General features: G+C 52.4%; 1 protein-coding gene and 1 pseudogene across 4 annotated transcripts in view; both read left to right on the top strand.

The window, feature by feature from the left end:
• Positions 1-13920, top strand: part of BCL11B (BCL11 transcription factor B) — a 99215-nt gene that overhangs the window by 53473 nt on the left and 31822 nt on the right. The gene's annotated exons all lie outside the window — the stretch shown is intronic.
• Positions 12052-12170, top strand: LOC120364034 (5S ribosomal RNA; annotated as a pseudogene).

The following is a 13920-nucleotide window of genomic DNA, read 5'->3' as shown; positions in this document are numbered from 1 at the left end:
CTAACAATTAAAATAAATTAAAATAAAAATTGTCTTTGGATTCAGGACCCACGTAGACCATCCCGCATGATCTCATCCACAGCCTCCACTTACTTCATCACACCTGCAGTGACCTTTTACCCAAATAAACTCACATTTACAGGCCCTGGGATCTGGTGGTGGACAGCTTATTTCAGGGGGCCCCATTCAATCTTCTCTGTGTGCCTCTAGCTGGATTCTAGACTTTTCCAGAGCAGGAAACTCCACTGGTCTTCTTGTTGAACTGAGGTCTGGGACGGGCTCAGGCTCTTCCAGGGCATTCCCCAAATGTCTCCTGCATTGAACCTGGAGCTGGTTTTTGACAAGGTGGATACATGTTCCTTTTTTCTCAGGAGTGTGGTGATTCTGAAATGCCTGGCCCTTTGGCCAGCACTCAGATTTCCGTGTTTATGGAAGGCAGTGTGGTCACATGTGGCCCCCAGCCCTGCCCCCACGCTGAGTCAGAACACAACTATTAACAATGGGGCAGGGGGATGATTTTTAAAAATCTGCCATGATTATTATGAGAATTAGCAGAGTTGAATAGGAGCTAAAAATAACTGGACACACACTTGCCTATAATCCATTTTTTAAAAGAAAATATAATTATTTTTGTAAACTGGCTCTGAGAGGCCAGGGGTATTTTTAATCTACATCTTCTTCTTTTGATTTTTTTGAGATGGAGGCTCACGCTGTTGCCCAGGCTGAAGTGCAATGGTGCGATCTCAGCTCACACTGCAGTCTCTGCCTCCCAGGTTCAAGTGATTCTTAGTCTACGTCTTAAGACATGGTGCATGTTTTCAGAGAGAGCAGCTCAGAGCCCTCTGGTATGTCATGATGTCACCAAGTCAGAGCCCACCTGAGGCCTGTGGGGATGGGGTGGTGGCAGGAGGCGGGGTCAGAGGTTAAGGAGCCCAGTTCTGAGTACCGTTTTCCTGAGCATGTATTTGATGAGAGGTGTTCCACGAGCCTGCCGTGGCTTCTGTGGGTGCTGAAGCCTGGGATGTCCTGGCTACCCCCGGTGTGGAAGCCGGTAGCATCGAGAGAACAGCAGCTGGTTCAGCTCAGAGACCAAGGGGTGGGGGATCCCCCAGGGTGAGGTGGACCTGACTGGGTCTGAGCGGACCTGCAAGAAATAACCAAGACTTGAGGAAAAACATTCCATGGCTTTTTCATTTGGAGCCAAACATTGCCTCATGTAATTTTCTCCCTGCTTTTTCCCATTGCCTCTGCCAGGGTCCTTGGGCCTGGCACAGACCCTGTAATAAAAGGCCCTGTGTGTGTGTGTCTGTATGTGTGTACGTGTGAGAGTGTATATGTGCATATGTGTGCATGTATGTGTGTTCGCATGTGTATATGTCAGTGTAGGTATTTGTGAGTGTATGTGGGTATTTGTGCATGTGTCAGCATATGTGTATGTGTGGGTGTGCATGTGTGTACATGTCTGAGTGTATATATGTGCATGCATATGTGTGTACATGAGTGTATCTATGCATATTTGTATATATGTGTGCATATATACACATGCATTTGTGTGTGCACATATCTGTATGTGTGCATGTATGTGGGTATTTGTGCATATGTCAGTGTATGTGTGGATGAGTAGGTGCATGTACATGTCTGAGTGTATTTATGTGCATGCATGTGTATGTGTGTACATGTGAGAGCACACACAGACACATGTGCATATATGTGTACACATGTATTTGTGCATGTGTGTATGCATGTGGATATTTGCATGTGCACATGTGAGTACATGTGTGTATGTCGGAATGTATATGTGCATATGTGTGTATGTATGCATGTGTGTGTATATTTGTGTGTGAGCATGTATGTATGTGCGTGTGTGTGTGCGTGTGTGTGTGTGCGTGTGTGTGCGTGTGTGTGTGTGCGCGCGTGTGTGTGTGTGTGCATGTGTGGTCCAGGGAGAACTATCAGCACAGAACTGGCCCCTCGCAGCCCCTCATGCTCCGTGTTTATGGTGAAGGCGCTTCTGATTATTTTTCTTCCCTGAACTTTCTGATTCTTCCTGGATTGTGGTGTGTGTCCATCCTAAGGCCTGCCGAGGCCTTTGAGGGCAGTAGCTCTTTGAAGCTGAATTCACCTTATCAGTACCTTCTAGGGGAGACTGACCCCCATCCGCAACCTTAGAGGGAGACCTCAGTCTGCAGTGCTGGGAAATGTGGCCAGTCCAGTGTGTGGCCTACCAGGAGTGGGTGTAGGAAGAGCAAGGGCTGTGGCGGTGGACAGCTGGGTTCAAATCCTGACTCAGATGTCTCTGAGCTGTGGCCCTGGGGGCGCTGCCCAGCCTTTGTGCACAGCCGGTTCCCTACCTGTGAAATGAGAATAGCACCATCTTACCCCAGAGAGTGGGCGGCTAGCCGTCCAAATGGGGCGCTGTGCTAAGCGTTCATTGTGGGCTTTGTCTTCAACATCCCTCACCCCAATTCTGTGAGGAAGGCACTTTTCACATCCCCATTTTACAGATGAGGAAACAGAGGCAGTCCGATTTCAGAACACTTTACTGCTTTATTCTTCCTTAGAGCCGTTCCTTGTTACATGATGCTGTCTTAAGCAGCAGCTGGCCTGGGAAAAGGGCTGCACAGTAACAGGTATTACTGTTAGATTTTTGTTGTTGTTGTAACTATGATGATTATTATCATCATCACTATCATTGCTGCTTCCCTGGGTGGAGGCATTCCGGGGTCCCCGGGATTTTCCTCTGTTCCTGGCACTGCCCTGTTTCTGGGGGCCACATTCCTCTTCTCGCCTCTCAGTCCCGACTCCCCGGCTTCTCTCCTCCATTTTGCATTTGCGTGAATTTGAGTCTCTTTCTCCTCTAATTGAGATAATGAACACAGTGTTTCCAGAATCTCTGCACTAAAAGTCAAGTGCAAAGTGATGGTTTTCATTTGTTCTCTCTCTTTCTCTCTCTCTTAATATACATCTCTTTAAGAAGGGATCGGCTGAAAGCAAACAGCTAATAACCTATGGATTTATGGAGGCAGTGCGAGCCAGCTTAATAAGCCTTTATACCTGGAATCAGTGTTCTGTCCCTTTAAGTTGAAACTCCAACGTGCCTTGGTATTTTGCAGTGCCTGGTTTCATTTATGCTGGAGCCAGACTTACTATGTGAGAGCCGTCCGCATGCTGGAATTAGTCTTAAGCTTGCTTCTGTGGTGTTGCCAAATTCCATGTTTGTGTTTTATTTAGAATTCTTTTCACGGCCAGCCGATTCTGTGCCGGCACACATAGGCACTGTTGCGCCCCATGGAGAAAATAAGCAAGCTTGCGTTTTCTTTGGCAGGGGCCGTGGCCACAATAGACTGCGGTCTCCGAAACATTTTTTAAAAGCTATTTTAACCCATAACAGATGCATAAAGTCGGCTCAGGCATGCCAGTTTTCTTAGTTTTAATTAAAAAATAATTACAGTCTAATGGGATGTTAGTGACACATTTGGATGAATGGTGGGTGACATTATCTGCAACTTATAAATTAGTGCCTCTCCCTTGGCCGGAGCAGGGGTGGGGAAGAGCTGGGGAGGGAGAGTGTGGATATCTGTTCTTAATTGCAGGGTGGGGGCTGGGGGAGGTGGGGGTCGTTCTGGGCAGGGAGGCAGCTAATGGAGCCCTTGGTGAGAGGTCAGCAGCGCTCAGAAGGGACATTGCTCTGTGGCTGTCCAGGTGACGGTGCCGTCAGGAGGAATGGTGGTGTGGGAGCCCCCCCAACCCCCATGTGCTTGATCAACTCACCTGTGGAGTTCTTCAGCTGAGAGACCGCTGTACCCGGGTGCCGCAGCCTCAAGCCACCAGCTACTTTCTGGCCCCTGTGACACCTCCCCTCCTTCAGCTAGAAGCACATCGACCTGCTGGGGCCATGGGAATAAGATGCTGCTGGGAAGGCAAAGAGGCAGAACAGCACTGTCCCATCAGGTCCCCATGTTCCCAAGAAGGCTGCATCCCTTGATGCTCATCCTGGTTTTTTTTCTAATATTTAATTTTATTTTATGTTAAGTTTCGGGATTCATGTGCAGGTTTGTTACATAGGTAAACGTGTGCCATGGCGGTTTGCTGCACCTTTTTTTTCTCTTTAGATAGGGTCTCGCTGTGTCACCCAGGTTGAAGTACAGGGGCAGGATCAGAGCTCACAGCAGTCTCAAGCTTCTGGGCTCAAGTGATCCTCCCGTCTCAGCCTCCCGAGTAAGCTGGGACTATGGGTGGGTACCACCATGAAAAACTTTTTCAAAAATTTTTTACAGAGACAGGGTCTTGCTATGTTTCCCAGACTGGTCGCAAACTCCTGGCCTCAAGTGATCCTCTCTTTCAGCCTCCCAAAACATTGGGATTACAGACATGAGCCACCATACCTGGCCACACCTGGGTTCAGATTTTATGTAGAAGCTGCCACTCATTGGAATCTGTAGTGGAGGACAGTGGGCTGGGCTGGCCCTGGGAGGCAGGGTCTCCTCGGGAACTGAAGCTAGGAACAGGCAGGGCTGTGGACGGGGTGGGGGAGGGGACACTGTCTGTGCCAGGAGGGAAGGGAGCTTCTGTGCTGTGTCACCAAGGGGGTCAGTAATGTCCTCTCCACTAATTAGGCAGCTGATAAGTGGCGACAGGTTGTTTGACACTTGAGCCCGGGTTCTGCCTGCCCTTTGTGGGGTCTGAGGACCAGGTCTGGGGAGAAGGAGGAATCAGTGCCCTGGGCCCAGCCTCTGGGACCTGCTTTCTCTCCAGCTGGCCCTGCTGGGAGGAGGAGCACTGCAGGGTTGGGATGTCACCTGGAGCCTTCCAGTGTCAGGAGCAAGATGCTGGCCCAGCAGTACCTTTCTGCCTGGGCATGCTGGGCAGCCCCTTGGGGGCCCTTCCCAGGGGCCCCTGTGCCTTGTTGCTAGGTGCTCTCCAAGCAGTGCCCCAGAGAGGGGATAGGACGTGCCCCAAGAAACTGCTGAGCTAGGACACGTGTGGCTGACGTTGGACTCTACCTTCCCCTTAGACCCCTGTGCTCTGCGCAAGCTCACGGACTCTGCAGCCTGCGGTGCATGGGAGCGTGGGAGACAGGCAGAGGCTGGGGTTCTTCACGTGTACTTTCAGGTTGGTGGGACTTAACACTGCCCGTGCAGTGAAATGAGTGTTTCTTAGATAACATTTCCCTGAGCCCAGATTTCTCAGAAGTGAAAATTAAGTTCTATTAAGAACATGAGTCATATCAGCTCAGATGAGAGTCATTTTGGCGTTCCTCGGATTTTTGGAGGAGAAATGTCGCATTCATGTGAATCCGTTCAATTACACCTCATTGCTGAATAACGCGCTGGGCATTCTGGGTGGCACCCTCTGCTGTCTGATTAGTTGAGGCCTTGTCTGCTGCACTTGAGAGGGAGCAGCTCAGGGCCTTCGTCCCCTTTTGTGCTGGCACACCCAGGTTGGCTGAGTCTCCGGGGCTCCCTTTTTCATTCCGGGGGCTCGTCGGGAGCCTTGGCATGGTCTCAGCATCTGATTCTTGCAAATGATTCCTGCCCAGATGAAAAGGCTCCCTGTCTGTCTGCTCACGTGAGGTTTTTGGGTGTTTTTTCTTTTTTTGAGATGGAGTCTCAGTCTGTTGCCCAGGCTGGAGTGCAGTGGCATGATCTCGGTTCACTGCAACCTCCGCCTCCCGGGTTCAAGCTATTCTCCTGCCTCAGCCTCCCGAGTAGTTGGGACTACAGGTGTGCACCACCACATTTGGCAAATTTTTGTATTTTTAGTAGAGACGGGGTTTCATTGTGTGAGCCAGGATGGTCTCGATCTCCTGACCTCGTGATCTGCCCTCCTCGGCCTCCCAAAGTGCTGGGATTACAGGCATGAGCCACTGTACCGTGCTTCATGTGCGTTTTAGGCAGGTGGCAGTGGGTTCCCCGCTCTGCCCTGGCACAGGGTCTAGAGGCCCTCTCCCCTGGAGGACGTCCTGCTCAGGTGAAGGTGGAGACCGGCTTGGTTTTGTTCTCTCAGTGGTGTTATTTTAGCCTCCCGAAAGCCACCAGTGACCAAGACTGGAACCAAAGCAGGAGGTGTCACTGGGTTTGGGGACAGAGCCAGAGACTTCTAGTCTAGAGACATCACATCCCATATTGGGGAAAGGGAGCCAAGCAGGCGGAGGAAGCTGGAGAGCATCGTGGCCCTCGGACCAGCCCTCTGCAGTCCAGTCTCTCGTGTCTCTCGCTCTGGGCTCCGTCAGGGCCTGGGTCACAGGCAAGTGGACACTTGCTTCCAGATAAAGCTCCTGGGGTGGGGCGTGGAGGGGTTGTTCTCTGTGAAGTCTCTGCTGAGCTTAGGGCCTAGGTTGGTGTCACCTGTGCCCCCCCACCCCCTATGGGCCCCTGTACTTCCCCATGGAGACAGTTATCACGGGGTGGGTCTCCTTTCTTGTCTCCCTGGCCATCCTGGGACACCAGGTTGTGGACTAGCCTGGGCCCTGTTTGTCCCCATCTGGCCCCCATGAGGCTGTCTGTGAGCGCTTGTGAATGAAGTGAAATCAAGTGAAATGAAGCTGACTGAGCAGAGGCCCAGTGTGGCCAGAGACCCAGGCAGGTGCATTCAGAGCCTCAGTTTCCTGCAGTGTCGGCTGGCTGCCCACTCAGGGCCAGGGGAGCCTGCAGGTTCGCATATTTGGACAACATGGGGCTTGAGCTGCACACGCTACAGCTGTCAGACCAGTCTGGGGGCTGTCTGTCTGGCTTTGGGTGCACCAATTGATTTTTGGAAATTTTGGGGGGTGTCCATTTTGCTTTTGCTTCTTTATTCAGCAAGTTGCTCCAGCCCCAGTGCTCAGGTGGATCCCTGGGTAGGAGGAGCAGTTCCTTGGGTTGATGGCAGCTCTTGGAAAGAAAGATGAAGTGTAGGGAGGATGAGAATGAGTGGAAGTCGGTGGCCAGGATGGGAGAAGCTTTGAGCTTGGAATAGGATCCAAAGTGTGGTTTCTGAGTTTGGAGCCAACTCCTCTGCTGGGATGTGTGTCAGGGAGTGCGGATGGGTGGGGGTTCAAGTTCATTTACTTGTATTAAGTTGAAGTTTCCTCTTTTTATAAGTAAGAAGCAAAAGCCCATGTAGATGATGAGAAACACAGGCTGGAAAAGCAGAGTTTGTTTACTCATTAAATTTTCCATAAAATAAACAGCAGTTTAGCACTGAGGAGCCAGCTGTGGGGGGTACTCCAGAGGGCAGGGCACAGTTTGGTGTGAACCTCTGGGTGGGAAACGCAGCAGCTGGTCAGTCGTGCATTCGTGTGAAAGAAGTCAGGTGTGGGCCTGAGACGCAAGGACGATGCACTCCAGGGAGAGGGGTGTGCGTGCACGTGTGTTTTTGCATGAGTGCATTGTGGACATGTGAATGAATGTGCACGTGTACATGCATGCATGTACTTATGTCTGTGTGCACACATGAGTGCATGCGTGTGAGTGTGCGTGTGTGCGTGTCCATGCGTGCACGAGTGTCGATCTCTACACTGTACCCTGAGACCAGGCTCTGTGTCCAGCTGCTGTGAGGAGGAGGACAGGGCAGCAAAAGACACAGGCCAGGAGGGAGTGAGGAGCCCGGACAACACCGAGTACGTGACTCGGCTCTGGGCCCAGAGGCTGCCCAGCGGCAGGCTCTCATGGGGACCCCTTTACTCCCCTGGCTGCACATGGGCTTGGGCTGGAGACTGGAACCTCTGCTGCTCCCACGGCGCTTTCTGAGGCAGGAAGCCCGACAGGGAGCCAGACAGGCCTGGCTCTGAGCTGGCTCTGCCATCTTCGCTGGCTGACCTCAGCCTCCGCTTCCATCTTCCAGCCTCCGTTTTCTCACTTGCTAAAAGGATCACAGTGTCAGCTCGGTACACATGTCTGGGCGGCTCGGGACAGGGCCCGCATCTGCAGGCCTCCGTGGAGGGGAGCTGTCATTATCTTATGATCATTGTCATCGTTGGTAGAGGGGAAGGTGTCTTCTCCATGGTGACGTGGGGGTCTGTGGCCCCAAGTGCAGCTAAGTCAGGAGGACGTGATGGTGAAGCCTGGGCTTCTGCCTTGGGCTCCTCCACATACCAGTGTCAAAGTCACCCCTGCTAGACCAACTCTAGGCTGCAGTGTTTGCCTGGATCTGGCTTTGGGGACATCCCTGTTCCCCAGTAGGAAGCCCTGCCGTCAGTCTCTCTCTTCTACACTTGAGCAGGAAGAGCCTTGCCATGGACCCAAAGCTGGGGAAGTTGGTGTCTTGGTCCTTGGGCACGAGCTGCTGGAGCTCCTAGGCGAGCCTGTTCCAGACCTAGAACACAGGGCTAGAGCAGGGAGGTGGCCGGCTGAGGAGAGAGAGCACTTCTTGGTGATTTCTCCCCGGAGAAAAACTTTGCAGTAAACACTTCTGCAGGCAAGATGAGGTGGGAAAACTGCGCCTCCTGTTTGCTGTGGACTGAGAAAGCTCAGGAATGTAGGGTAGTTGCAGGCAACTCTTCTTCCTCCCTGTCTCTGGTTTTGGCCATTCTTTGGAACCTGCTCTCCCAACCTTTCCATTTTCTCCAGTGCTTGTTCTGTCTGTTTCGTTTGCTTCTTCTGCAAGGAATAGGATGCGGCTGTCCAGAGGTGCATTAGCACTGGGCACGTCCATAGCACATGTGCCTCTGTTGCTCCCTCCTCTACTGTGGCAGACATCACTTGTCGATCACAGCGTCTCCTTTCCCTGGGTCCTGACCTGGATGCTTCAAGCCGAGAGGCAGAACAGCCTCTGCTAATCGATTGTGCTGGCCCAGGAATTGAAACTTAATTCCTGTCCTGGCATGACTTTCCTCAGAGGAAATGGTAAGAGGGTACACCACCTCACACCATTCCTTCAGCCCTTGATGAAAGTCTCAGGAGTGGCTCAGAGGTCTTCCTGGTCATTGGACCATTGAGGGGACTTGGCTGGAGGCCTTGGCTTAAGCATTGCAGCTCTGGAGATGGTGGCTGCCCTGCTGAGGGCTTGTGCTTGCCAGGCCGTCCTGAGCACTGTATTTTTGAGTGGTTTTATAGTCAAGGTGCACAGAAGGCAAGGCTTTGATCTGAGGTCACAGATTTAAAGGCAGAGAGGACAGCTGGCCTGGCCGGTCCACGCTAGGACACTGGCCTCTCACCCACGCTGTGCTCCTCGGGTTTCTCCCCCTACCCTCAGCCTCTGGGCTCTCTTGGCTTCCTGTAGCTGTGGCCCTGGCCCAGCCTGAGGCTGAGGTTCTCCCCTGCCCGGGGCCAGCTCCCCGGGGGCCAAGGCCTGCATCCCTGTGGCACCTTGCTGATGTTTGCTGGTGGTTGATTCTCTCCCCCGATTGTCCCAGGGTCCCTGGCAGCTGTTGTTGCTCTCAGCTCTGGGCTGGCCCTGGCACTGACCTCATTCCAGCCTGCAACCAGGCTTGTTCCATCACGTGGCCTCCGTGGTCTCCATGGATTCCACCCCAGGGCTGTGCCCTGCTCTCTGGTTGCCCAGGAGTTCTCAGCGGATGTCAGTATGGCTGTGTGTTTTCATAAACAAGAAGCGGAGTTCTGGGGTCCAGTAGGAATCTGAGCTGAGAGAGGGATGGAATCCCCACCCTGGCCCATGGCCCGTCTTTCACCCTTTCTCTTCGGAGTCCTTATGGTGACTCTGTGGCAACATGGCAGCTCCCGTCTTGCAAATGAGGAAACTGCATCTCCTAGGAGTCCAGGGCCTCTTGTGGGACCTCACGGCTCTGGAGTGGCGGAGAGGGGGTTGTGACTAGGCCTCAGACTGTAGCCCTTCTCTATCCTCTCTATCCTAGACACATTTCAGTAAAGCTCCTCCCTGCTGTGGAGCTCATCTCAGCCTCCTCTGCTCTCACCCCTGGAGGTATCCTGGCTCTTGCCCCAAGCCCCTCTCTCCCACTTCTTGGGGGCTTGAAGTTCCCATGTCCACGTTGGTCTTGGCCCGGCTGCAGGGTGTGTGGCTGTTGGAGCTGAGGGCAGGGACGAGCCTCATGACCTCTGTGTCCTGGTATCAGCGTCGTGTCCAACCCCGGGGAGCCTGACGTCTGCTGGGTGGGTGAAAGCGTAACCGAAGCGGTTCTTCCAGCGAGCGCTCCTTTGCGCAGACTCACCTGCTGTCTTGGGTCCGGAACGCCTCAAACAAGGGGTCCGGCGGATTCTGGGAAGGAACCCTGCCCTGAGCCTGCCTGGATGGGAGGAAGGCAGCGTTATTAGCTAGAATCAAGTCTGAAGCCAAAGGGAACATGAAGGCCCCCTTTCCTCTTGTTAAACGAAGCCCCGTGCTCGGTCTTGCTTGGGTTAGCTTCCCTGTCTGCAGCTAGAAGGAATGGCCCTTTTATGACTTCAGCGCTTCAGGAGACCTCAGGAAAGCTAGGTGTAAATATCAGAGCCTGCCAACAGCCAGTGGCGGCAACTGCCTAATAAACTCCGAGTAAACAACGTGGTGATTAGCAGGGATTGCAGCCCTGAATGCTGTGCTCTCTGGAGGAAGGGTCCTTGTCCATGCCTGGGATTAGGGCTCAGGGAGGTCCGAGGGCCCTGTGGCTGTGGCCCAGGTGACCACACCAGGCTTTCCTAGTGGGGGAGGGGATGCCAGGCCTGAGCGGCCCGTCTTTGTGCAAACTCTGCCTCTCAAAAGGAGGAGGGACGGGAATCCCTCGCCTCTTGCTTTAAAACATCTGGGCTCAGCCGGGTGCAGTGGCTCACACCTGTAATCCCAGCACTTCGGGAGGCCGAGGCGGGTGGATCACGAGGCCAGGAGTTCAAGACCAGCCTGGGCAATATGGCGAAACCCCGTCTCTACTAAAAATACAAAAATTAGCTGAGTGTGGTGGCGTGCGCCTGTAGTCCCAGCTGCTCAGGAGGCTGAGGCAGAGAATCACTTGAACTCAGGAGGTGGCGGTTGCAGTGAGCCGAGATCGCGCCACTGCCCTCCAGCCTGGGTGACAGAGCAGGACTCCATCTAAAAAAACAAAACAAAACGAACAACAACAACAAAAACACATCCGGGCTCTCAGGCATCCCTGTGGGAAAGTAGACGCCTCACTGCGACACGCATGGCCCTGGGACTTAGCGGACTCCTCTCCCAGTGCTGCCCTGCGTCTGCCGCCCAGCCCGGCCTCCTAGGATAGCCTTCATTTACAAAGCACCCACTCCACGCTGGGCGTGGTGCACCTGCTCACTCCAGGCCTTCCAGTAACGCTGCTCTGCTGGTGTGCGGAGATGGAGACTGAGGGGCCTCTTACTTGCCCAGGGCCATGAGCTGGTGGGCGCTCAGTTCCAGGGGGGTCTGGGGACGGGGTCTTGGGACAGGATCTGCCAAAGCCCCGTTAGGGCTGCCATTGTTAGTAGCTGAGCTCTGCTCCATTGGGCTCCTTGCTGGGCCCTCAGTGCCTCTGCCCCTTGGCCTGGCTGGACTCTGCCCAGCAAGCCCTTGGCTTCCCCAGGCGGCAGAAGGAGTTTACTCTCCAGGAAAACCTCCCCCAGGCAGCACCTGCACCTGCACCTGATGAGGTCACGTCACATCCTGTGTGTGTGGAATGTGAAGGCTTCCAGAGCATGGATTGTGCCTGATGCCTGTAGCTCCGGTCCCAGCACCCAGGATGCCCAGTAGGTCAATCAGGGTCTGAGTGTATAGGGGGTGTTTTTGGAGCCCTCTTGCCCCCCAGAAGCAGGAAGCACACTAGAAGTGACTGAGGTGAGTGCCTAAAGCTCCCCAGCCTTGTGGGGATTTTCTATTCCCAAGGGCTCAGCTAGAGGGAGTTTAGATTGGAAAGGAAGGGCTAAGGCGCCCTTGGCCAGGTGAGTTCTGAGAGTGAGGCCTGCAAAGGCTCATCAAGGTACAGAGGGCCCCGTGAACTGGAGCGGCTTTTGGGTCCTCATGTATTTTTTCTTTCTTTATCATTTAAGTCATAATAAAAGGAATCTGAAGACTCTTGCTTTAAGTAAACCAGTAATAGAAGCATTAAAATGGTGATGAAATAATGAGAATCATACAATCCAGGGACAGAAAAGGTAGTCCTAGTAACCTGCATTACCTAAAAATCTAGAGTTGGTCTATGGCCATACCACCCTGAATGCGCCCGATCTGGTCTGATCTCGGAAGCTAAGCAGGCTTGGGCCTGGTTAGTACTTGGATGGAAGACTGCCTGGGAGCACCGGGTGCTGTAGGCTTTAAAAAAACAAAAACAAAAACAAAAACAAAAACCTAGAGTTGACCTCTGAGCTTCTTGGTAGCCTTGGCAAAAATGGAAACATTGTGATTTCTGATTCACTTATGAAAGAAAGAGTAATAGTTCATAGTAAAAGATTAACAACAATAATGAATAATGAAATACAACAGTTGTGACAATGTGCCAGCATCGTTGCCCTCGTGCTTTGGGCCATTATTAGGTAAAATAAGAGTGACTTGAATACAAGCACTGCGACACTGCCATAGTTGATTTGATGCCCGAGACGGCTGTTAGTGACTAAGGGGCAGGTAGCGTCTACAGCACGGATATACTGGACAATGGGAAGATTCAGGTCCTGGTGGGGACAGAGTGGGACGGTGCGAGATCTCATCATACTACTCAGAGTGGCTGGAAATTTAAAACTGATGAATTATTTATTTCTGGACTTTTCCATTTATTTATTTTTGGACCCTGGTTGACCTTGGGTAACTGAAACCCCAGAAAGTGAAACCACAGGTAACAGGGAACTACTGTATTCAAGTTTGCCATTGTACTGCAAGAGTACCCATGGACAATTAATGAACAGGTTGTGGCTGTTATTTCAATAAAACTTTATTTATAGAAACAGGCATACATCCAAGGCCTGTAGTATGTGGGCCCCAGAGATAAGAGAGAGTGAGTATTACCTTGATGGATGACTGTGACATCTTCCCATGTTGACTCTGGCGGAAGCTGAGATCTTGTTCTGCATCCCTGGACCGATCTCTGCCTTTGCTCCTGGAGAGAGAGAGAGTTTGGTCCAGAAGTCTCTGGTCCTGGCCTCTGTTGGATGAAACTCGCTGGCTCAGGTGAGGGTGGTCCTCTGTTGAGGGTATCCAGGGTCCTTCAGGCTCCCTTCCTGCAAGACTCCCCCTGCACCCCCCGGCTACAAAGGGCTGCCTCTTTGGAGCTAACCTTCCTTCAACAACTTGATTCTGCAAGGAGAGACCTTTGCAGGAAGACCTTGGTGGAAGTGACTTTTGACTGTCTGGATTTGGTCCACCGTGGTTAAGAACCATACCGTTCCCAGGAACTGGTGTGTGTGCTGGTATTTTCTTTAATTTTGGAGGTAAAATGTGGGAATGGAACTTTCCGGGAATTCTGCTCCTTACCACGTACTTTGTTTATTTGCATATTCCTGATCTCATTCCACAAAGCTGGGGGTTTGAGGGGATGCTTCAAAGATCCTGTCAAAATTTGGGCTTCTTTTTCCTTCTCTGTGAAAGGGAGCTCATCTCTGGCATCGAAAAGTTCATAGAGCGCCCAGGATAGGGTGGCACATGGGAGGTCCTCACACCGGTCTTCCCCTTTCCTGGCACGCTGGTGTAGCCAGTGTCTGGTCCTTGGACACATTTAACCCGTCATTGTAGAAGCGGGAGATGCAGGTTTTGGGAGAGTCCTCAAATTTTCCCAAACTATCAAGCCTGTGGGGCACCCAGGGTGAATGGGCATCCTTCACGGGCCCCGCCCATCTGGGCCATCTCAGTTAGGGACTGTCCCTGGATGCTTATTTTCACGGTCTGAGCGCCTGTGGCCATGCCTCTATGAAGAAATGGCCGGGTAGGATGGAACCATCCTCACGACCAGCTGCAGAATTCTCTCTTGCCAGTCTAGGAGGGCCCTACAGTTCCTTCAAGGGCCTGTTTCATTTCAATCCCCTCTTCCTGCTGTTGTGAAAGAGACGTTTCCATTAAATAAGGGTCATTTTATCC

Source organism: Saimiri boliviensis, chromosome 2 (assembly GCF_048565385.1).
Source record: "Saimiri boliviensis isolate mSaiBol1 chromosome 2, mSaiBol1.pri, whole genome shotgun sequence".
NCBI lineage: Eukaryota > Metazoa > Chordata > Mammalia > Primates > Cebidae > Saimiri > Saimiri boliviensis.
This window is presented reverse-complemented; position numbering and strand designations above follow the sequence as displayed.